Source organism: Balaenoptera physalus, assembly GCF_965194825.1.
Source record: "Balaenoptera physalus genome assembly, chromosome: 12".
In the NCBI taxonomy this organism is placed as follows: Eukaryota; Metazoa; Chordata; class Mammalia; order Artiodactyla; family Balaenopteridae; genus Balaenoptera; species Balaenoptera physalus.
In genome coordinates, this window is record NC_138897.1 from 40,707,109 (window position 1) to 40,729,885 (window position 22,777).

Consider the following 22,777-nt stretch of genomic DNA (forward strand, 5'->3'; position numbering starts at 1 on the left):
TTGAATGATGGACTTCTTTTCTTTCCCTGAATTGTTACAGCAAGAGGAGAGGAAGGATTGCAGATTTTTTTTTTTTTTTCTTTTCCTTCAGAAAAGAGACATGGCCCATTTTAACATCCCCATTATCTATGTGTCTGTCCACAAAAGCTCTATTTGAAAAGGCCCTATGGTTTCACGATGAGGACAAGCCATTTCTAATGCCACTCTCACTGACCACAGTGTACCTGGGGCTCCATTTTTATATGTGGAATGGCAATGCATTTACTTACTGCCCCCAGACCTTCCTTAAACTGACCCACCCCTCAGATTTTGCTCTGCTCTTCCCTTTCATGAATCAGATCCTGTTCCTCCTTTTATGTCCATATTGTAGTTCTCCTTCAAGGCATAATTCAAATTCTGCATTTTCTCTGAAGCAATCCTTACCCATTCTGACTCACAATACTACCTACATCTTTTGAACTACTATATATTATTCTAAGGACCCAGTATAGATACTGAAACTTATTATTATACTGTGTTCATTTATTTATGGTACACGAATGAAAGAACTGATCTTGTTCTATTTTATTTGATTTTCTCCCCTTCATTCTCTATCCCCTCCTTCATTTCCCCCATAATTGCCCAGTTTTATGTGTTTCATTCATAATCTTAAAAACATATGCATCCACTAAATTTTTATTTTTATTTATTTATTTTATTGGAGTATAATTGCTTTACAATGTTATGTTAATTTCTGTTGTACAACGAAGTGACTCAGCTATATGTATACATATATCCCCTCCCTCTTGGACCTCCCTTCCACACCCACATTGAACCCATCTAGGTCATCACAGAGCATCTGAGTTCCCTGTGCTGTAGAGCAGGTTCCCACTCGCTATCTATTTTACACATGGTAGTGTATATATGTCAATCCTAATCTCCCAGTTCAACCCACCCTCCCCTTCCCCACCCCATGTCCACACATCGGTTCCCTATGTCTGCGTCTCTATTCCAGCCCTGCAAATACGTTCATCTGTACCATTTTTTGTAGATTCCACATATATGCATTAATATATGATATTTGTTTTTCTTTCTGACTTACTTCACTCTGTATGACAGACTCTAGGTCCATCCACATCTCTACAAATGATCTGATTTCATTCTTTTTCAAAGCTGAGTAATATTCCATTGTATATATGTACCACAACTTCTTTATCCATTCATCTATTGATGGACATGTAGGTTGCTTCCATGTCCTAGCTATTGTAAATAGTGATGCAATGAACATTGGGGTGTATGTGTCTTTTTGAACTATGGTTTTCTCAGGGTATATGCCCAATTGTGGGATTGCTGGGTAGTATGGTAGTTTTATTTTTAGTTTTTTAAGGAAACTCCATACTGATCTCCATAATGGCTGTATCAATTTACATTCCCACCAACAGTGCAAGAAGGTTCCCTTTTCTGCACACCCTCTCCAGCATTTATTGTTTGTAGATTTTTTGATGATGGCCATTCTGACCAGTGTGAGGTGATACCTCATTGCACTTTTGATTTGCATTTCTCTAATAATTAGGGATGTTGAGCATCTTTTCATGTGCTTCTTGGCCGCCTGTATGTTTTCTTTGGAAACATGTCTGTTTAAGTCTTCCACCCATTTTTTGATTGGGTTATTTGTTTTTTTGATATTGAGCTGCATGACCTGTTTGTATACTTTGGAGATTAACCCTGTGTCAGTTGCTTCATTTTGCAAATATTTTCTCCCAATCTGAGGGTTGTCTTTTTGTCTTCTTTATGGTCTCCTTTGCTGTGCCAAAGCTTTTAAGTTTAACTAGGTCCCATTTGTTTATTTTTGTTTTTACTTTCATTACTCTAGGAAGTGGATAAAAAAATATCTTGCTGTGATTTATGTCAAAGAGTGTTTTTCCTATGTTTTCTTCTAAGAATTTTATACTGTCTGGGCTTACATTTAAGTCTTTTAGCCATTTTGAGTTTATTTTTGTGTATGATGTTAGGGAGTGTTCTAATTTCATTCTTTTACATGTAGCTGTCCAGTTTTCCCAGCACCACTTACTGAAGAGACTGTCTTTCTCCATTGTGTATTCTGGCCTCCTTTGTCACAGATTAGGTGACCATAGGTGTGTAGGTTTATCTCTGTGCTTTCTATCCTGTACCATTGATCTATATTTCTGTTTTTGTGCCTGTACCATACTGTCTTGATTACTATAACTTTTAGTATAGTCTGAAGTCGGGGAGCCTGAGTCCTCCAGCTCCGTTTTTCTTTCTCAAGATTGCTTTGGCTCTTTGGGGTCTTTTGTGTTTCCATACAAACTGTAATTTTCTTTTTTCTAATTCTGTGAAAAATGCCATTGGTAATTTAATAGGGATTACATTGAATCTGTAGATTGCTTTCAGTAATATAGTCATTTTCACAATATTGATTTTTCCAATCCAAGTACATGGTATATCTCTCCATCTGTTTGTCATCTTTGATTTCTTTCATCAGTGTTTTATAGTTTTCTGAGTACAGGTCTTATGCCTCCGGAGGTAGGTTTATCTTAGGTATTTTATTCTTTTTGTTGCAATGATAAATGGGAGTGTTTCCTTAATGTCTCTTTCTGATTTTTTGTTGTTAGTGTATAGGAATGCCAGAGATTTCTGTGCACTAATTTTGTATCCTGCAACCTTACCAAATTCATTGATTAGCTGTAGTATATTTCTCGTGGCATCTGTAGTATTTTCTATGTATAGTATCATGTCATCTGCAAACAGTGACAGTTTTACTTCTCTTTTCCAATTTGAATTCCTTTTATTTCTTTTTCTTCTCTGATTGCCATCGCTAGGACTTCCAAAACTATGTTGAATAACAGTGGCAAGAGTGGACATCCTTGTCTTGTTCCTGATCTTAGAGGAAATGCTTTCAGTTTTTCACCGCTGAGAATGATGTTTGCCATGGGTTTGCCATTTATGGCCTTTATTATGTTGAGGTAGGTTCCCTATATGCCAAATTTCTGGAGAGTTTTTATCATAAATGGATGTTGAATTTTGGCAAAAGCTTTTTCTGCATGTATTGAGATGATCATATTGTTTTTATTCTTCAATTTGTTGATGCAGTATATTACATTGATCGATTTGCATATACTGAAGAATCCTTGCATCCCTGCAATAGACTCCACTTGATCATAGTGTATGATCCTTTTCATGTGTTTGTTGGATTCTGTTTGCTAGTATTTTGTTGAGGATTTTTGTGTCTATGTTCATCAGTGATATTGGTCTGTAATTTTCTTTTTTTCTGATATCTTTGTTTGGTTTTGGCATCAGGGTGTTGGTGGCCTTGTAAAACAAATTTGGAAGTGTTCCTCCGTTTGCAATTTTTTGGAAGAGTTTGAGAACATTGGTGCTAACTCTTCTCTAAATGTTTGATAGAATTCACCTGTGAAGGCATCTGATCTTGGACTTTTGTTTACTGGAAGATTTTTAACTACAGTTTCAATTTCATTACTTGTGGTTGGTCTGTTTATATTTTCTGTTTCTTCCTGGTACAGTCTTGGAAGCTTGTACCTTTCTAAGAATTTGTCCATTTTTTCCAGGTTGTCCATTTTATTGGCATATAGTTGCTTGTAGTAGTCCCTTATGATCCTCTGCATTTCTGCAGTGTCAATTGTATTTTCTCCTTTTTCATTTCTAATGTTATTGATTTGAATCCTCTCCCTTTTATTCTTGATGTGTCTGGCTAAATGTTTATCAATTTGTTTTTCTTCTCAAAGAACCAACTTTTGCTTTTATTGATCTTTGCTATTGTTTCCTTCCTTTCTATTTCATTGATTTCTGCTCTGATCTTTATGATTTATATCCTTCTATTAACTTTTTTTTTTTTCTTGTTCTTTCTCTAGTTATTTTAAGGGTAAGGTTAGTATTTTTATTTGAGATTTTTCTTGTTTCTTGAGGTAAGATTGAATTGTTATAAACTTCCCTTTTAAAACTGCTTTGGTCGAGTACCAAAAGTTTTGGATCATTGTGTTTTTGTTGTCATTTTTTTCTATGTATTTTTTTATTTCCTCTTTGATTTCTTCAGTGATTTCTTAGTTATTTAGTAGCATATTGTTTAGCCTCCATGTGTTTGTGTTTTTTACAGTTTTTTTTCTGTAATTGATTTCCAATCTCATAGAGTTGTGGTCAGAAAAGATGCTTGATATGATTTCAATTTTCTTAAATTTACCAAAGCTTGATTTGTGACCCAGGATGTGCTATATCCTGGAGAATGTTCCATGTGTATTCTGCTCCTTTCAGGTGGAATGTCCTAAAAATATCAATTAAGTCTATCTGGTCTTTTGTGTCATTTAAAGCTTCTGTTTTCTTATTTATTTTCTTTCTGAATGATGTTTCCATTGGTGTAATTGGGGTGTTAAAGTCCCCCACTAGTATTGTGTTACTGTCAATTTCTCCTTTTATGGCTGTTAGCATTTGCCTTATATATTGAGGTGCTCCTATGTTGGTTGCATAAATATTTATAATTGTTATGTCTTCTTCTTGGATTGAGCCCTTGATCATTATGTAGTGTCCTTCCTTGTCTCTTGCTACAGTCTTTATTTTAAAGTCTCTTTTATCTGATATGAGTATTGCTACACCAGCTTTCTTTTGATTTCCATTTGCATGTAATATCTGTTTCCATTCCCTCACTTTCAATCTGTATGTGTCCCTAAGTATTAAGTGGGTCTCTTGTAGACAGCATATATATGGGTCTTGTTTTCGTATCCATTTAGCCAGCCTCTGTCCTTTGGTTGGAGCATTTAATCCATTTATATTCAAGGTAATTATCGATATGTATGTTCCTATTACCATTTTCTTAATTTTTTTTGGTTTGTTTTTGTGAGTCTTTTTCTTCTCTTGTTTTTCTTGCCTAGAGAAGTCCCTTTAGCTATTGTTGTAAAACTGGTTTGGTGGTACTGAATTCTCTAAGCTTTTGCTTGGCCGTAAAGCTTTTGATTTCTCATTGAATCTGAATGAGATCCTTGCTTGGTAGAGTAATCTTGGTTATAGGTTTTTCCCTTTTATCATTTCAAATGTGTCCTGCCACTCCTTTCTGGCCTGGAGTGTTTCTCCTGAAAACTCATCTGATAACCTTATGGGGATTCCCTTGTATGCTATTTGTTGCTTTTCCCTTGCTGCTTTTAATATTTTTTCTTTGAATTTAATTTTTGTTAGTTTGATTAATATATGTCTCTGCATGTTTCTCCTTGGGTTTATCCTGTATGGTACTCTCTGCTCTTCTCAGACTTGAGTGGTTGTTTCTTTTCCCATGTTAGGGAAGTTTTCAAATATAATCTCTTCAAATATTTTCTCAGACCCACTCTCTTTCTTTTCTTCTTCTGGAGCCCCTATAATTTGAATGTTGCTGCTTTTAGTGTCCCAGAGATCTCTGAGACTGTCCCCATTTCTTTTCATTCTTTTTTCTTTATTCTGTTCCTTGGCAGTTATTTCCACCGTTCCATCTTCCAGCTCATTTATCCATTGTTCTGCTTCAGTTATTCTGCTATTGATTCCTTCTAGTGTATTTTTCATTTCAGTTATTGTGTTGTTCATCACTGTTTGTTTGTTCTTTAGTTCTTCTATGTCCCTGTTAAAATTTCTTGTACTTTCTCCATCTTTGCCTCCATTCTATTTCTAAAATTTTGGATCATCTTTACTATCATTACTCTGAATTCTTTTTCAGGTAGCGTGTCTATTTCCTCTTCAATTATTTTGTCTTGTAGGTTTTTGCCTTGCTTTTTCATCTGTAACATATTTTTTTGTTGTCTTATTTTTTTTTCTGATGGGTGGGGCTGTGTTTCTCTCTTGCTGGTTGTTTGGCCTGAAGTGTACAGCACTGGAGTTTGCAGGCAGTTGGGTGGAGCCATGTTTGGTGCTGAGATGAGGACCTCCGGGAGAGCTCACACCAATTAATATTCCCTGTGGTCTGAGGTTCTCTGTTAGTTCAGCAGTTTGGACTCAGCACTCTAACCGCAGGAGCTCAGGTCCTATCCCCAGCCTGAGAACCAAGACCCCACAAGCTCTGTGGTGTGGCCAAAAAAAAAGGCAACAAACCCAAAAGATCAGAGCTATAACAAAAATAAAAAGTAAAATAAAATTAGAAAAGTAAAAAGTATATTAGAAAAAATTTAAAATGAAACAACCAAGCAAAACAGAACCATATCAGCTAAAAAAAAAGTCCAAAAAAGGCCTTGGTGTTGGGGGGAGTTGGGAGGGCTTAGTTTCAGGACCTTTGTGGTCAGAGAGGACCCCAGAGGGTGGAGGTTCAGAAAAAGGACACCAACCAGCTTGCCGGGGCTTAAGCTGGCAGGGGAGACACTGGCCGCTTTCGCCTCCAGTCCCCAGATTCCCCTGAAGTTCTCTCCCTTTTCCCTCTGATGCCCTCACCATGAGTGTACACCTCTGAGTGTGGAAACCCCTCCTCTCCCCCAGCTGCCCCTCAGCGGTGCCAGTCCCATTCCTCCTCCACTTTTCCTTCCTCTCCTTCCCCTCCACGTCCTACCCTGTCATACAGGGATTCCTCCTGTCCCCTTAGGTGTCTGATGTACCCCGCCAGTGCCTGGTAGGTGCCCTAGTTGTGAAGAGATGAGAGCTCTGTGTCCTCTTACTCTGCCATCTTAACTCTGCCCACTAAATTTTTAGAGTGTTATTTTGTGGGTGTATGAGTTTTTCAAAAAATGTATATTTAAATTATAGTGTGAAATATTTCTTATTTTCTTTCTTACATATTACTCTACATTAAAACAGTAGAAAAAATTAGTTAGCTAGATGACAGATAAATAGATGGATAGATATATGAAGGAATAGATAAAGAAGGAGAACAAGAGAGAGAGAGAGAGCACACAAGTTAGAAAAAGAGAGAGAGAAAGAGAGATGGATAGATAAATAGGTAGGTAGTAGATAGATAGATCAGGGAAAAATTCATAGACTCATTTCAAAGGGCCAGTGGAACCAACGTGGGAGCAGAAAACAATTAAAGTCAAACTGTCTTATTCACTATGTAGTCCTCATTTTAAACTTTAGACAAACAAACAAATGGAGAATCCTTGGCCAGGAAAGGTCAAGTGTTTCTAGAAAAGTTACATGACCCAAAGAAAAATGAATGAGTTTTGATTTTAATCCCACTTTTACTTAGACACAAGAACCAATGGACCATCACAGAGAGAACTTCTCTTACCTACATTTTTAGAAAAGTTAGTGTGTGTTTCGTCCAAGATTGACTGTGGAATGTTCACATCTGACAGTTCCTCCATCTTAGACAGAATAAATGTGCAAATTCTGAGAAGTTCAGAACTGAGACTCCTTCAAATATGTAAATAATTTTATATAGAGTGAAGACAGGGTTGTATTATGACTTTCGTGCACCCTAAGCACTTTTGTCTTTGTGGACCTGTTCTTCCATTTTACAAAAAACAACCAACCGGTAATATATATTATATATATTTATGACTGTTGGCATAAGATGAGTATAATCAGGATGAATTCATTATATATTCATTATGTTACATTAATTTTTCTTCTGATTTTAAAATAAATTGAAATAAATTAAAACTAAACATTTCCCTGGCCCCTAAAATTGTTAGTGATCTTATGCACCATGCCTACTATGCCCAGGGGAGAAGTCAGCCCCACGTCAGGGGAGGGAGATGAATTATCTCTCATTCCAACAACTTCAACAATTCACACTAACAATTTACAGTTTGTAAAACATTTAGGTATCATCTTATTTGGTACTTACAAAAACTCTGTATAATAGGTATTAATGGCACGAGTTTTAGAAATGCTGACATGAGAGTCTTGCCAGTTGTAGTGCTATCACAACTAATAATTAGTAAGCAAAATAATTTTGCAAGAACTCACATCTTAGTTCTTAAAGGGCCAGTGCAACTTATTTACCCCTTTGTAGGATCAGTGTTAGATTCAGAATTGCTTCTGTTTTATGAGTGGTCATCTCATCTTGTCACGTTACAGACAAATTAATTTCCCCTTTTGATGTGAAGCACGGCTCTCTCTCCTCCCTCATACATGATTGATCAGATATGTAAATATACATATTTGTTGAATATATGAAGAAAAACATAAAGAACACTCTTTATGAGACTAGCTTTTTATTAATGACAACTGGTACCCCCACCTTACCACCCTCCAAAAAACTGAAAACAATAATTTTAACTTTCCTTAGGAGAATTTATTTTTGAAAATTTGGATGCACCTCAAAGCTTCAAATAGTTATGGGATTGACCTATTAACACATTCCCCTCTAGGGAATGTGTGTTTGGAGGAAAAAAACTTATTTTTTAAAATATCTGAATTCTATAAGCTTTGTTCCTAAATGAAATAAAAGTAGCACAAGTTTGAATGTTTTTAGGAGTGTGTATGAAAGTGAAGCTCTTCCTGCTGTTGGAGAGTAGTTCTCTTGTTTTTGTGGAAGAATCTATTACAGATAACAGAGTCTCAGGCCTCTGTAATGCACAACACCACTCATCTGTCAAGCTCTTTCATTTGAAAATAATGAGCAGCCAAGAGTTTGAAAAGCTAAATCTATTAAGAATATTTATGCAGGAAAACTATCACTAAACACCTCCATTCACGCCTGTAATGAGATTGGCATCACTATAAAATTCTTGTCTTGTAAGATAACGATCTTATGGCTTTTTCTGGCTCTTAAACCAAAGATAATTGGGTTAATCTCTGTGGGAAGTCCATCTGTTTCCAGTAAACCATTTTAATTGTGGATGACTTTATTTCAGAAAAGTCGAAAAGGTCTTGCCACTAGCTTCCTGATATTGGGAAATATAAGAATGGATATCAAAATTCAAAATGTAAATGTGCAGAAAATAGGACTGCCACAGTGGATTTGCCAGTCTGTACATAGTGTGATGCGGGCAATATTATACTATATTTGTTTAGTGCTTTTCATTGATGATTTAAACATTAAGTTTTGGGCATTAATACTTGTGCATCACTCCTGAGACAAGGACACAAGGATGTATTAATGTTGCATGGATAACATGAGACTATGCACAGGCAAAATTATAATACTAAAAACATAGGTTGTGTTTGTGAACTTTCCATATATGGTGCCACACATGTTGCGTTTGGTCATATAGCAAAATATATTGTGACATATTCTAATTGTTTCACGTGTGAGGAAGCAATGTATTCGACTCAATTTTGCAAGCTCATTAAATGTAGAGTCTAGGTATATGCATTATACCTAGCTCAGAGTTTCTAGGCATATATTAGGTGCTTAAGAAACGTTTAAATATTTTTTTGAGCAATGGATTAATTCATAGTTGAGTTAGATCAGCAGTAATTGTTTCAAAAATGCAATGGATTTACTTAGTAAGTTAGAAAAAAATTCCCCAACACATTTGCCTTAGTTCGTGTTTTCTTTTCATATATGCTAGAACATCACTGAATGAAAAGAAATATATAAATACATTCTCCCTTCCAGACTCTGGGTCTAAGCTGGTGGATTTAACCCAAATCAGTTAATAGTGGCAGCAGCATACAGCATTGTTATGATGACCAAAAGTGTTCCTTTTGTATGGTAAACACTATGTGAGTGTTTGGCTTTTCTGTAGCCATGTTATCAGTATATGATTATGATTATTGAGAGTGTCATGCCTGGTTCACAGACTTCTGATTGTAGACAAGTTAATCTGTGCCTAAGTGAGAGGAAGTCTAGATCAAGAAGCAAACTCTGCCCCAGTAAAACTCATATTTTAGAGTTAGAAGACATGCTTTGGTCTATATTTCTTTTTTACTAAGCATTACTTTGTTGGAAAGTAATGCTTAATAAAATTGATCTGCTTGCTGTCATACAGATAAAAGGTAAGGCTTCCACAAAAAGAAGATAACAGGGAGCACAAGATAATGACTTTGGCTTGACTCATTCAATATATATTAATTGAGCATCTGCCACATGGCAGGTACTGTACTGGAAGCTGAATCAGAGATGTCTCTGATATTCTCTGCCACTTACAGTCTCGGGGAAGAACCAGCCAGTACTTGGAGTTACACCCATGAAGACACAGCTACACCTCTGACCAGGACTACAAAGGAGAATGACATGGTGGCCAGAGAGTGGGTCATAGAGAGATTTAACCTGGAATGAGTGCTCAGGAAAAGTTTCTTTGAAGTAGTAATGATTGAGGTAGAATTTGTGCTGGCTACCAGGGAACAGATGGTGGTCAGGACAACGCTGGTTGTAATGTTCCAGAAACCGGGAGCATTATGTGGGAAGCTTCTTTGATGGAAGGTAGCAGGGCATATTTGAGAGACTCTGTAGTGTAGGGATGAAAGGTGACTGTAGAAATACATAGAAGCTGTTCCAGGGCTTAAAACCATGATAAGGAGTGTGTTCTTTATCTTAAAGGTATGAGAGCACCACTGAGCATTTTCTTTTTTTTTTAATTAATAAATAAATTAGCTTATATTATGGTAAAACATACATAACATAAACTTTTCCACTTTAACTACTTTTAAGTGTACATTCCATTATCATTATGTGCATTGAAAATGCTGTGCAACCATCACCACTATTCATTTTCAGAACATTATCATCATGCCAAACAGAAGCTTTGTGCCCATTAAATAATACCTCTCCATTCCTCCTTTCCCTCACCCCTGGCAACCTCAATTGTGCTTTCTGTCTCTATGAGTTTGCCTATTCTAGGTACCTCATATAAGTGGAATCATATAATATTTGTCCATTTATATCTGACTTATTTCATTTAGCATAACGTATTCAAGGTTCATTCAAGTTCTTCATCAAATGTGAGAATGGAGTCAAATGTGTGTTCCTGAATTCCTCTTTAGAGGCAGGATGGGTAATATAGGAGATAGATACAGGGAGACCTTCTAGAAGGGTGTTGTGATTCTCATGGTGAGAGACAATGCAGTCTGGATAAATATATTTAGCAGTTGAGGGAGAGAAAAATCAGTGGATTGAGGAGATATTTAGGAAGAAACTATGGTCTTTAATGAGCTGACCATCTATTTTGGGGACATGAAGCAAATAGAAAGCACAACAATGCTAACTTGTCATAACAATTACAGGGCTATATACAGATATAGAGAGTCAACAGATATTGATTTAATAAAATTGTGCCTAAGGATTGGATAAGCAAATCCAATAAGCAAACGATAAGCAAACATCATTCAGATGAGAATAACAGACATACAGTGTGTAATAGTGATAAAACAAGATAAGGCAGAATGATCAAATGTCAAACTCTGGAATTTATTTTTTTTTATTTTTATTTTTTAGCTTTTTTTTTGTTAGTTATCTATTTTATACATATTAGTGTATATATGTCAATCCCAATCTCCCAATTCATCCCACCACCTCCCCACCCCGCTTTCCCTCCTTGGTGTCCACACGTTTGTTCTCTACATCTGTGTCTCTATTTCTGCCTTGCAGACCGGTTCATCTGTACCATTTTTCTAGATTCCATGTACATGTGTTAATATACTATGTTTTTCTCTTTCTGACTTACTTCACTATGTATAAACCCTAGGATTTAGAAAAGCCCCATGATAGCTATAGAAATTCTGAGAAGGGGAAAACAAATGGGGAAATCAGGGAAAGCTTCAGAAGAAGGTAGGACCGAGCCGACCCTGGTCACAAGGTAAGGTTTTGTGACATAGAGGAAAAGGATGAGCTTATCGCAGAATGACAACGTCAGAGTGTTAAGAAAATGCCACATTAGTCCAAGGACCACAGTAAAATTTCAGAAATGGATGAGAACTTTCTCAAGGAAAGAGAAGCAACATTTCTACATGTATTTAGACAATAATAAAAAAGGCAGGATCAGAAAATCAATTTAGTGAAAGACAATCCTTCTTTCAACTTATCCCTTGGATATCCTAAAATGCTTGAGGTAGACACTCTTTTGCTCTGAGATGACTCCATAGGGATCAGCAGAAATCTTTTAATTTGGAGCAGCATCACCAGATCAATGTGAAGACAAGTTTCCATTTTCTAACTAAGCTTAATAATGTACTTGAAGTCTAGAACAAATAGCCAGAAAATAAATATTTTCTGTAACATGCTGGAAAACTCAGATCTGACTGTCAAGGAACTGAATCTACTTCACATTCTCAGGAAAACTTCATTAGTATCTGAAGCAACTAATATCAGTAAGTGAAGAAGATAAGTAATGAGGCAGAAAAAAAACAAGAAGACTGGATGTACAAAGCAATCCATGGTGAGGCAAGATATTGATTGGAAATTACAGTTAATTACACTGGTAAGGGGTAAAGAATGCAGCATTTCCTCAGATGTGAACAAGTGACATTTCAAAGCACTTTCCATGTGTTTGAACTCAGACCTCTCATCTGCCTTTGTGTTGGTGCAGAGAGGAGAGAGAGGTAATTGCATGAGGTCAGATCCCTTTGTTTAGAAAAAGGCATTTTCTGGCTAAAAGCTCCATTTAAGGCTTGAAAAACGACAGATGAAAATATATTGTCATCAGGCCACAACATTTTCCTTTGACTTCAACTACTAGTTTCTCCATAACTTTGTTTGCTTCACTTTTACATTGGTTCTATCAATTAGTCAGTTAGTTCCACATTATATACTGGTGCCAAAACAACACCAGATCAGGCAGATTACTAAGGCCACCTCTAGAGAACTGAGTGCAGAATGCAGTATTATAAGTCAAATAAATGGTATGGAAACAAATGTTATGGGACTTAAACAGTCACTGTAGACAGATGGGCTCAAAGAAAGGTTTTATGGACCAGGTGGACCTTGAGTGGCGTCTTGAAGGGTTAGAACATTCTATCAGGCACACGGAAGAAGATGTGCTTCCAGGAGGGGCAGGAGTGTGAGCAAGGAAAGATGAGGAAGGTAACAATGAGGGCTTGTTGGGACCACAGTTCTTTCAGAGAAGTCCTGGTTGGAAGAGCAGAATGAAGTTCCATGGAAGGAGTGCTGACTCTCAGGTTACAAGGAGAGTATGATTTTATCATATGTAAGTATACAGGGCCCCAGTGACTGTTTTAGAAACCTAGATATTTAATAAAATGGGCTGTTTTAATGTTTACCTAATGGGAAAAATGTAGGCTGGAAGACAAGTTCAAGGCAAAGGGACAAGGTTGGATACTTTAGCCCTGGTTCAGGCGTGAAGGAGTCATGACCTGATTTATGTCAGGCCAAGCAAAGTAAGAGGAAGAAGCAAGGGTGGGAGCCATCAGAACATGACCAGCCTCCCCTTCTCTGGTGGACTCAGGCTATGATCTCAGACGAGTTGGGCTCAGTTGCCAGTGAGATATTTGCTAAGGAGTTAGGAATTACAAAGTCAAAGCTTGAGAGGACTTGTGTAGGAGGTAGAAAATGTCCACTGTCATTTCTACCTGCTTGGGTGCTGCCGCCTGGAATGGTACCCCTGAAGTTGTACAAAGATGAGGCCCTGGAGACAGAGCAACTGAATGTCAGGAGATCAGGGGTGTGGTTAGCAGGTCTACGGTCATTGAATGGGGGCAGAAGAGTATTGATTTGTGGTTCAGTCAAAGACAACAGTCACAACAATTCCCTGTGACTTCATTAATCCCCATGATGGTTGCTAAAGGCTGCTTTCTCATGGGGACCCCTTACACCTCAGCAGTTCCTCTCCAAGTTGTCTTTGTTATTCAAGCATCTATCCAAGTAAAGATGTTGATTCCACAGAGACAGAGATTGCTGGGTTTTAAGTAATGAAATTCCTTCCTGAGAGATAGTGGTTGTCAGGCTTTCTGGATATTCAGAGATGACTCAAATTATTCTGAAACCTAACTGCACTTTAAAACCACTTCAGGGGCTTTTAAAACATGATAGGATGGGATCTCCCTGAGCTAATTAAATCTGAATCTTTAGGGTGGGCAGCATTGCTATTATTATTTTTTAATTGGCTAGATGATTCAAAGGGGCTAACAAAGTGTCTTGATGGATGTTTGCTTCAGCAGAAATTATTCGCATCAGACTCACTTCAGACTCGCATGAACCAGTACAGTGCATACACCAAGCAGGGAAAAGAGTTTCCAGCCATGGCAGTGGACTGTGGTCAGATGAGCTCAGTGTAAAGGAGGACAAGATGTTTGGACACTGGACTAACAGCCAAGAGGGAGTTGGTACCTGCCTTTTTATTGGTGCCCCAAGGAGTTGATGTAAAGCTAAGGATGAGGCTTACCCTGGACTTGGTTTAACTGACTACTAGAAAACATTGCTAATCATTTTGAGTTGATTTATCAAATTCTGGATGATTGCATAGCCCTGTCAACAAATGTACCAATCAGACAAACTACCAGCCTCAGGAATGTAACCCAGAACTTGGTCAGAACACTGTCAATAAGGCAGATTCTTCATGGTCTCTGGCTGTGGGCTCTGCATTTCTGAGAAGCACTGCATTCTGATAACTAGTAGCATAGAAGAATGAAGATGCCCTTGGACACCCCAATTGATGGGTTCTAAGTAAGGTCTGGAAGCGGGGTTTTTAAAATGAGATTTTTCTCGAGTATTTTCTTTGGGAATTCTGAAACCACAAAACCAGCTTTAAAACTCTTCTCTGAAAATGTATAATGATACCACGGGGTCCTGAGCTTACATCCTGAGTAGAGGCTGGTGCCTTTAGTTGCAGAGTTTTCCCTAAACCTGCCATATCTTTCAAATAAATGATGACTGAAATCCTTGCAGTCCCAAAGATATTAGTAAACTTAGCCCTGAAGAAATGTCTCTAACAGCACTGTCACCTACAGACATTCACTGAGAACCTCCTGCTCATAGGGCACAGAGAAAGGCCCCTGAAACATCAGGTGTACAAAACACAAGCATGCACTAAGAGATATTAGAGTCACATTAGAAAAGAAAACCAAACACAAAAAATGTAAAAATGTACTTTTTCTAAATTTGTATTTTAGCATTTCAGATTTGGAAACTGAGATCAAGGATTTAGTTTATTTATTTTTTTTCCATTTTACATCAGCCACATTAGACATATCACTTGATCTAATAGCCCCTACAAATATAACCTTTCTATGGTTATGACAATAAAACACATGATTTGTTTAAATAACCATAGTTTTAAAATCCATATTTTTGATTCAGAATAAAGAGATCACAGTCTAATGAATCTGGCTTGTAGATTCATCAGTCTCTGGGTGCACCTGCCTTTGTTACAATCAAAAAATTGACCCCAAAAGAGGCCTGTAATTCAGTCCTTGCATCATTTTGAAATGTGTTGGCTTTATCATATTTACATCATACATGTAATTTTCCTGCCAAGGAGTCAATTTTTTCATTCTTCTTCTACTTTTTTTTAATACACAGTTTATATTCCAGGAAGAAAACCCATTGCCTTATAGTTTTCTGTTCTCATTTTCTTTGCTTGTACTTTTTAGCATGCTTCAATCAACTTCCCCTCCCCACAGAGTTAGCAAACATCTCCCACATTCATGAAGCCACTTAACGATCAAATATTTTATATTTACTGCCCACTGGAATCTAAATCATTATCATTATCATTAACCAACTGCTCTGAAGCATGAACCAGCACAGTGCATACATAGAGCAGGGAAAACAGTTTCCAGCTGTGGGCAGTGGATGGTGGCCAGATGAGCTCAGTGTAAAGGAGAACAAGATGGTTGGACACCAGACTAACAGCCAAGAGGGAGTTAGTACTTGCCTTTTATTTTTGCCCCCAAGGAGTTGATATAAAGCCAAGTATGAGGCTTACCCAGAACTTGGTTTAACTGATTACTAGAAAACACTGCCAATCATTTTGAGTTGACTTATCAAATCCTGGATGATGGCATAGCCCTGACAACAAATTTACCAATCGGACAAACTACCAGTCTCAGGAATAAATGGGATGTAAACTTCCATTGATCACTGTGAAATCTATTTATATTAAGTTACTAAGTGACTGGGATTGAAAATACCCGTGTGTTCTGTTATGGTTGTTTAATTTATGTTTTATATTAGGTTTAGGATTACTTCAGTTACTGTCGTGAATCTTTCTCACATGGATAACTGAAGGGAAGTGGTTTGCATAAATATTAAGCAAAACAAAATCATTTCAAACTTTCTTTCCCATTCTCTAATCTCTCTCTCTCTTTGTCTCTCTCTTTCTTTCTCCATCCCCACTCTGTTTCAATTCCTTAGCTTCCTAAAGAAGAAATACACACACAAACACACACACACAAACATACATAAACACATACAATTTTTTACGGAAAGGAACTTATCTCTAGTATGAATCTTCATATGTTTGTTTGTTGGTTTGCATGCAATATTCTCATTTAGTTCCATAGAAACCTACTGAGACTCATGCTAAGCACTAAGCCAGATGATGAGAGTACTTATATCAACAAGATCTGAATGCCATGAACATCACATGAATAGAACATAGGTAGCTGTATGACTTACCCTTTTTGTATCACTTACATATCAGACATCTAATGTACATTGTATAGCTTACTTTTCATTTTGGCATTCATGCTGAGAAAGCAGTGCTGCATAATGGAAAGTTCATTGTCTAGGCAACAAAGACCAGAAAGTTATTTATTTGATCTTGGGAAAGTCATAACTTCTATGGTTCTCAGAAACCACATATGTCAATTTCAATGACTTGTCTATCTAATGGGATTGCAGGTGAAGATCCAACTGTAAAAAATAATAGGGACATTTCAAATTATTTTTAAGAGAGATAGATTATAAATAAGTAAATGCAAAAATTCATGTTTTAGTGACAGAAAGTTTAAAGGATGACTGCTGATAGAAATATATTTTTGCAGTAAACAGGTGAGCAATCTCAAGCTCCATCCCATATGTCCTCCCTTTTATATATGCAGTTGTTTTACTTTTCTTCAAAATGGAGACTATGCTCAGGATGGCAAACATATTTTCTATTTCATGGCTCTTCAAACGCTTGCTAGTAGCTTCTGGGGTTGGTGACTGAAAGATTCAGATGTCAAGTGCAAGGTCAATAGGTGAGTGTCCTGTGAGGTGGGCGAGGGACACCAGGAGTTGTTGAGCACGTGCTGATGCCTGAGAATCCTGGTCCAAAGCATGGGCACTGGAGTCAGTACCATAGTGAGAAGACCACATTTTGAATTTTTTCTCTAGTTTTTCTCATCCATTATATGCCTTTTTCAAAGGGAAGACAAAAAAGCTATTTTGATTATCCATTTAGCAGCTGGGTAACCTGAGGAATGGGATGAATCACTTCCTAATACCTTCTCCCCACAATTTGAATTTCATGTTTTCTAAAGAAAACTAAAGGGGATGAAAGTTCTTCAGGTGGGCATTAAATAAGCATAAATTGAGCACTCTCTGTATACATAGACCTCATACTAGATACCAAGGAAGGTGTTGTGCTTATCCTGCCTAAAGAGGATAAACTCATCTCAAAATTTGCTTTGGCTGTCAAGACTGATGATTTCAGATACACACTAAGAGACTATGAAAAGGCTTATTGCTTCCATAATGAGGCTTCCTGAGAACAAAGCATGCCTCCCAAACATTTATGAAAATGGCTTGAGTAAGCAAGGAAATAAGACTGGTTTGAGGTTTTTATTATGGTTAAAGGGTGGATCCAGAATGAAGGTACCCATGGGTGGGCAAGAGCAGGAGTTTGCATGATTCAAAGCAAAGAAGGGAGCCCCTGACTTTCCTAATCAGTTTCCCCAGACATAGGGTAGAATAGGAGGAGAGAGGAGTGTGGCTTCAAAGCTGCCAGTCATCAAAGATCAAAAAATGAAGTTAGATTCTTTTATAAATGTTTAAATCCTATTGCCAAGACACGTCTAAAATGTAATTTAGTCACTGTAAGTCACGGTTAAAACTTTATTTAACAAAGAAAAAAAGTGCAGTTAATATCAACTAGTCATAATTTGATTAACTTTCAAAATATGTTTCAGATAATAGGCAACATATGGACTTTGAAGATGGCCAAATTGAGAACTAGAGTAATCACAAATGTTCTGGAAAGTTGGTAAATTAGCCAGGGCTTGAAACATGGTTAGGATTTGACCAAGCCAAGAAGATAGGGGAAGATTTTTCAAGCAAAATGCCCTTCTCAGTCTCTCCTGAAACATATCCAGGTTGTTCATGTCTTTTTTTTTAAGCTCTAAGTATATATATACACATAGAAAAAAATCAGCTTTGAACAAATTTTATGATAGAATGAATATATGGCCCACTGTGTATAGAATGTTCAGAGACAAAGAAAAATTTATTTTAACTTTTGAATCGAGTGGTTATTTTTTATGATTGCTTCCCTTTCTTCTTCATTCATTTTCATTTTGCACGTTTGTTTGGAGGTTCTCACAGTTAGGTTTTAAGGTAGGTAAGCATAGATGTCCAGACCATAAAGCAGCTTTCCCTAGGGTCAAAGCAAATCACTGCATAAATCAACATACATGAGAATTTCACAGTCTCTCAGCCTCAAGAGGACTTTTGAAAACTGACATGCTGGAGCTTTTCAAGTTGTCTTTGTATAATGTGCAGGATATTCTCAGCATTACTCCCTCACTACTTCCTACAGAAATGTTAGAAAACTTCAGAAGACAGATTTTCCTTTGAATTTTTTGGATATTTTTCCACCTACAGCTTTGTTTTTGAATCTTGACTGCTACAAACAGCCTTATAAACTGGATTGCCAGAGCCCAGGGATAGTGCACCCCCAGTCGGCGAAATATGAATGAGATTTTACTGAAGAGTCTCCTGGTCAGCTCCCCATACCCTAAAATGAGGATTTGGAAAGGACTCGAAAGTCTTCCCTTTTCTCTCAAAAACTGGGCCCATGGGGCCTTGAACAATTTGTAAAACACAACAACAAAAAAAATCAAGATAAAACTCTATATACCTTTTGGCAGGGTTTTATGCATTCATACACAATTTCAGTGGGTATTCTATATTTCTATGGGGGAAGTTGAGCTGCAAAGAGATGCTTTCCTTGCTTTTTTGTTTGTTAGTTTTATTTTGTTTGTTTGTTTTTTGGTTTGCTTGTTTTGACAGAGAAGCAGTTCCATCATTTAGGTGTTAAATTGAAAAAAAAATGTATAAAAAAATCTTAATTTAGTTTGTTTTAGCTTAGATCATCTGTGGGACAGTGAGGCAAAATAGTAGTGGCATTCAAGGAGATAACCAGGTTTCCCCTGTTGATGGGAAAGCGCTTCATTTCTCATCTGAAAGTTTTTACTCTTAGGGACTGACAACACCTCCAGTTGTTTCCCTTACCTGGAAGAGTGTCTATAGACCTAGTAAAAGTCATTCAACACGTATTTATTGACACTTGCTGTTTGCTATTTATTCTATTTGCTATTCTATTTTCTAAGAATATGAAATTGAATACAACTTTTTTTTTGTCTTCAGGAAGCTCCCAATTTGGTGTGAAAATGGGTATGTAAACAGTTGTGAAATAGTTTGATAAATGTAAAAAGAAATCTGGTAGTGTGTGTGTGTTTGGGGGTGGGGGGCGGTTTGGAGAGGCTACTAAGAAAGGAATTTTACCAAAATGATGTGCCAATCACATAGGCCAGACAGAGAGATGGTATGCCAAATAACTCATAAGCAATGGTATTGCTCTATATGTTTTATTGACAAGGTGGAGATGATACACAGACATATACACACATAATATTTTAAAGAAATGAACAAATAACTATGAAAGAGGTCATGTTAGAAAACAATATATTTCTACAGCATTTTACTTTTTCAAAGTCCCTCTCAAAGACTTAATGGGACATTAGTTATTGACATTTTTGTTTCTTAAGAAAATAAGTTAATTGGGCACCATCACAAATTACATTGAGTAGAGAATTTTGATTTCCAATTTCCAGTTTTCTAACTTCTAGGTGAATACTCTTTTTAACAACTTTTGCTTCAGTCAGGAAAAAATTTTATTGGAATAGAGACAAAAAGAGGACCAAGGTATAAAGTAAAGACATGAGCCAGGGTCTGCTTAAGGAGTTGTAAGTCTGGGTAATTTGATTAAGTTGAGAGTTTAGAATAAACCGTGGCCTCATCTTGACATTCTAGTGATGAGAACATCAGCAGTCACTTCTAATCAAGTGATAAAATATACAAAAGGCAATTAAACAATAGAATATGTTGGGTTGACCAAAAAGTTCATTCAGATTTTGCCATAACATCTTACGGAAAATCCGAATGAACTTTTTTGCCAACTCAACAAAATAGCAATATATTATAAAGCAAATTATAAGATCACAAGTCCTGAGCATACTGATAAGAATATCCAGTAGAGATGGGGAGACTCAGTGACTATCCAGACACTGACTGGTATTGGATATCTACAACTATGCCATACCAGAAGCAGAATATATGAGAACAGGAAATAAGTGTCCTGGTTTGGAACACTGTTTTGGACTAATGTGAAAAATAATAGGTGGTAGTGGGGAGAATTATAGTTAAATGAGTAGATTTCTGAGAAAGCAAATCTCTGCTATAAGATGACAAGATCTAAATAGTTGTTATGAAGGATAGAAATTGTGAGTTTTTTAGAAGTAAAGACAATAGAAATTTAGGAATGGAAATAATGAGTGTATGTTGTAATAATCATATTTATAATAAAGACATTAAATAATACAGCCCAAACAAAATACCAGTAAAACATAGGTGGCAAAACATCTTCAAAATCTGAGAAATGTTAATAGAGGCATATTCATAGTGTAAAGTTTAATTCACTTCTATAAGAACTTTAAAAAAACCATAAATATGGGTATATATAATTTAAATTGTAGAACCAATGTACCCAATCTATGAGATGTAATTACCTTGCAGTCAACAAATAAATAAAGACATTATTTTGTGCATATGAAAGATTTAAAATTCATCATGTACTTGGTCAAATTGGAAATCTTGATACATTCTTGAAAGTAGAGAGCTGAGAGTCTAAATTCTCTGATGATGATGTTGCTGTGCAGATATAAATAAAGTTATCACCAAATGACTTTAACCATTTCTTTCTTCAAAATAACCCATAAATTTTACATCAAAACTTAGAGAAGTGGCTAAAGGTTAAAGAAGAGAAAAATATGTAACCTTTAATTTGTGTTACTAAGTAAAAAGATTGAAAAAACTTCTGTCTAAAGCAAGTAGATACAGGAAGGAGTTAACATACTTGAAAACCAGGGTAACAAAAATCAAAAACATACAGTAGATTCACAAAAACCAAAAAGAAAGGAACTGAGCATAATATAAAAGAAAACCATCAAACCACAAATGGAAAAAATGAGAAGAAGATGAAAGGAAGAAAGAAGAACTACAAAATTAACTGGAAAGCAATGTTTAAAATGGCAGTAAATATAGTTATCAATAATTACTTTAAATGTTAATTGACTAAATTCGTGGATCAAAAGGCATAGAGTGGCAGATTGGAGGATAAAACTAGAACCTACAATATGCTGTCTACAGGAGACCCACTTTAGGGAGAAAGAGACATAGAGATTGAAAATGAGGGAATGGAAAAAGATATTCCATGCAAATAGAAATGACAAGAAAGTGAGGATAACAACACTCATATCAGACAAAATAGACTTTAAAACAAAGGCCAAAAAGAAAGACAAAGAAGGACACTATAACATGACACAGGAAGAGGATATCATACTCATTAACATATATGCACCCAATATAAGAGCATATAAATACATAAAACAAATACTAGCAGACATAAAGTGAGAAACTGATGGGAATATAATAATAATAGGAGACTTTAACACCCCACTGACATCAATGGACAGATCTTGTAGACAGAAAATAAATAAAGTAAAAGAGATCCTGAATGACATAATAGAAGAGTTAGACTTAATGTCTACAGGACACTACACCCAAAAAAACCCAACATACACATTCTTTTCAAGCACACATGGAACGTTCTCTAGGATAGACCACATACTAGGACACAAAACAAGCTTCAACAAATTTAAAAGGATAGAAGTTATTTCAAGTATCTTTTCTGACCACAACAGCATGAAAATAGAAATCAACTACAGAAAGAGAAATGAGAAAAAAAAAAAAAAAAGATTACATGGAGATTAAACAACGTGCTACTAAAAAATTAATGGGTCAATGATGAAGTCAAAGAGGAAATAAAAAAATACTCTGAGACAAATGACAATGAAAACACAATCATACAAAATCTATGGGGTGCAGCAAAAGCAGTACTAAGGGAAATTTGTAACTATACAGGCCTTCATGAAAAAACAAGAAAACTGCCAGATAAACAACCTAACGTACCACCTAAAAAAATTAGAAAAAGAAGAAAAAACTAAATGTAAAGTCAGTAGAAGGCAGGAAATAATAAAGATCAGAGAGAAAATATATAAAATAGAGATTAAAAAAAAAATCAGTGAAACCAAGAGCTGGTTCTTCGAAAGGATAAACAAAATCAACAAACTTCTGGCCAGGCTCACCAAGAAGAAAAGAGAGAGGACCCAAATAAACAAGTTAACAAATGAAAGAGGAAAAATAGCAACCAATACTGCAGAAGTAAAAAATACCATAAGGAAATATTATGAACTGTTATATGCCAACAAAATGGACCACCTAGAAGAATTGGACAAGTTTCTAGAAAAATATAGCCTGCCAAACTGAATCAAGAAGAAACAGATAATTTGAACAGACTGATCACTAGAAGTAAAATAGATTCTGTAAAAAAAAACAAAAATAAAAACATAAGCAAACAAAGAAAAAAGCTCCTTGCAAACAAAAGTCCAGGACCAGATGGCTTCATTGGGGAATTCTACCAAACATACAAAGAACTTA

General features: G+C 36.2%; 1 long non-coding RNA gene across 1 annotated transcript in view; it reads left to right on the forward strand.

Annotated features, from left to right (window-relative positions):
- The window catches only part of LOC309639237, a 283,067-nt gene extending 260,595 nt beyond the window's left edge, over positions 1-22,472 (forward strand). The window contains exon 2 of the long non-coding RNA XR_014251543.1: positions 1,253-22,472. This is a non-coding gene — a long non-coding RNA (uncharacterized lncRNA). The remainder of the gene's footprint in view (positions 1-1,252) is intronic.
- The last annotated feature ends 305 nt before the right edge of the window (positions 22,473-22,777 follow it).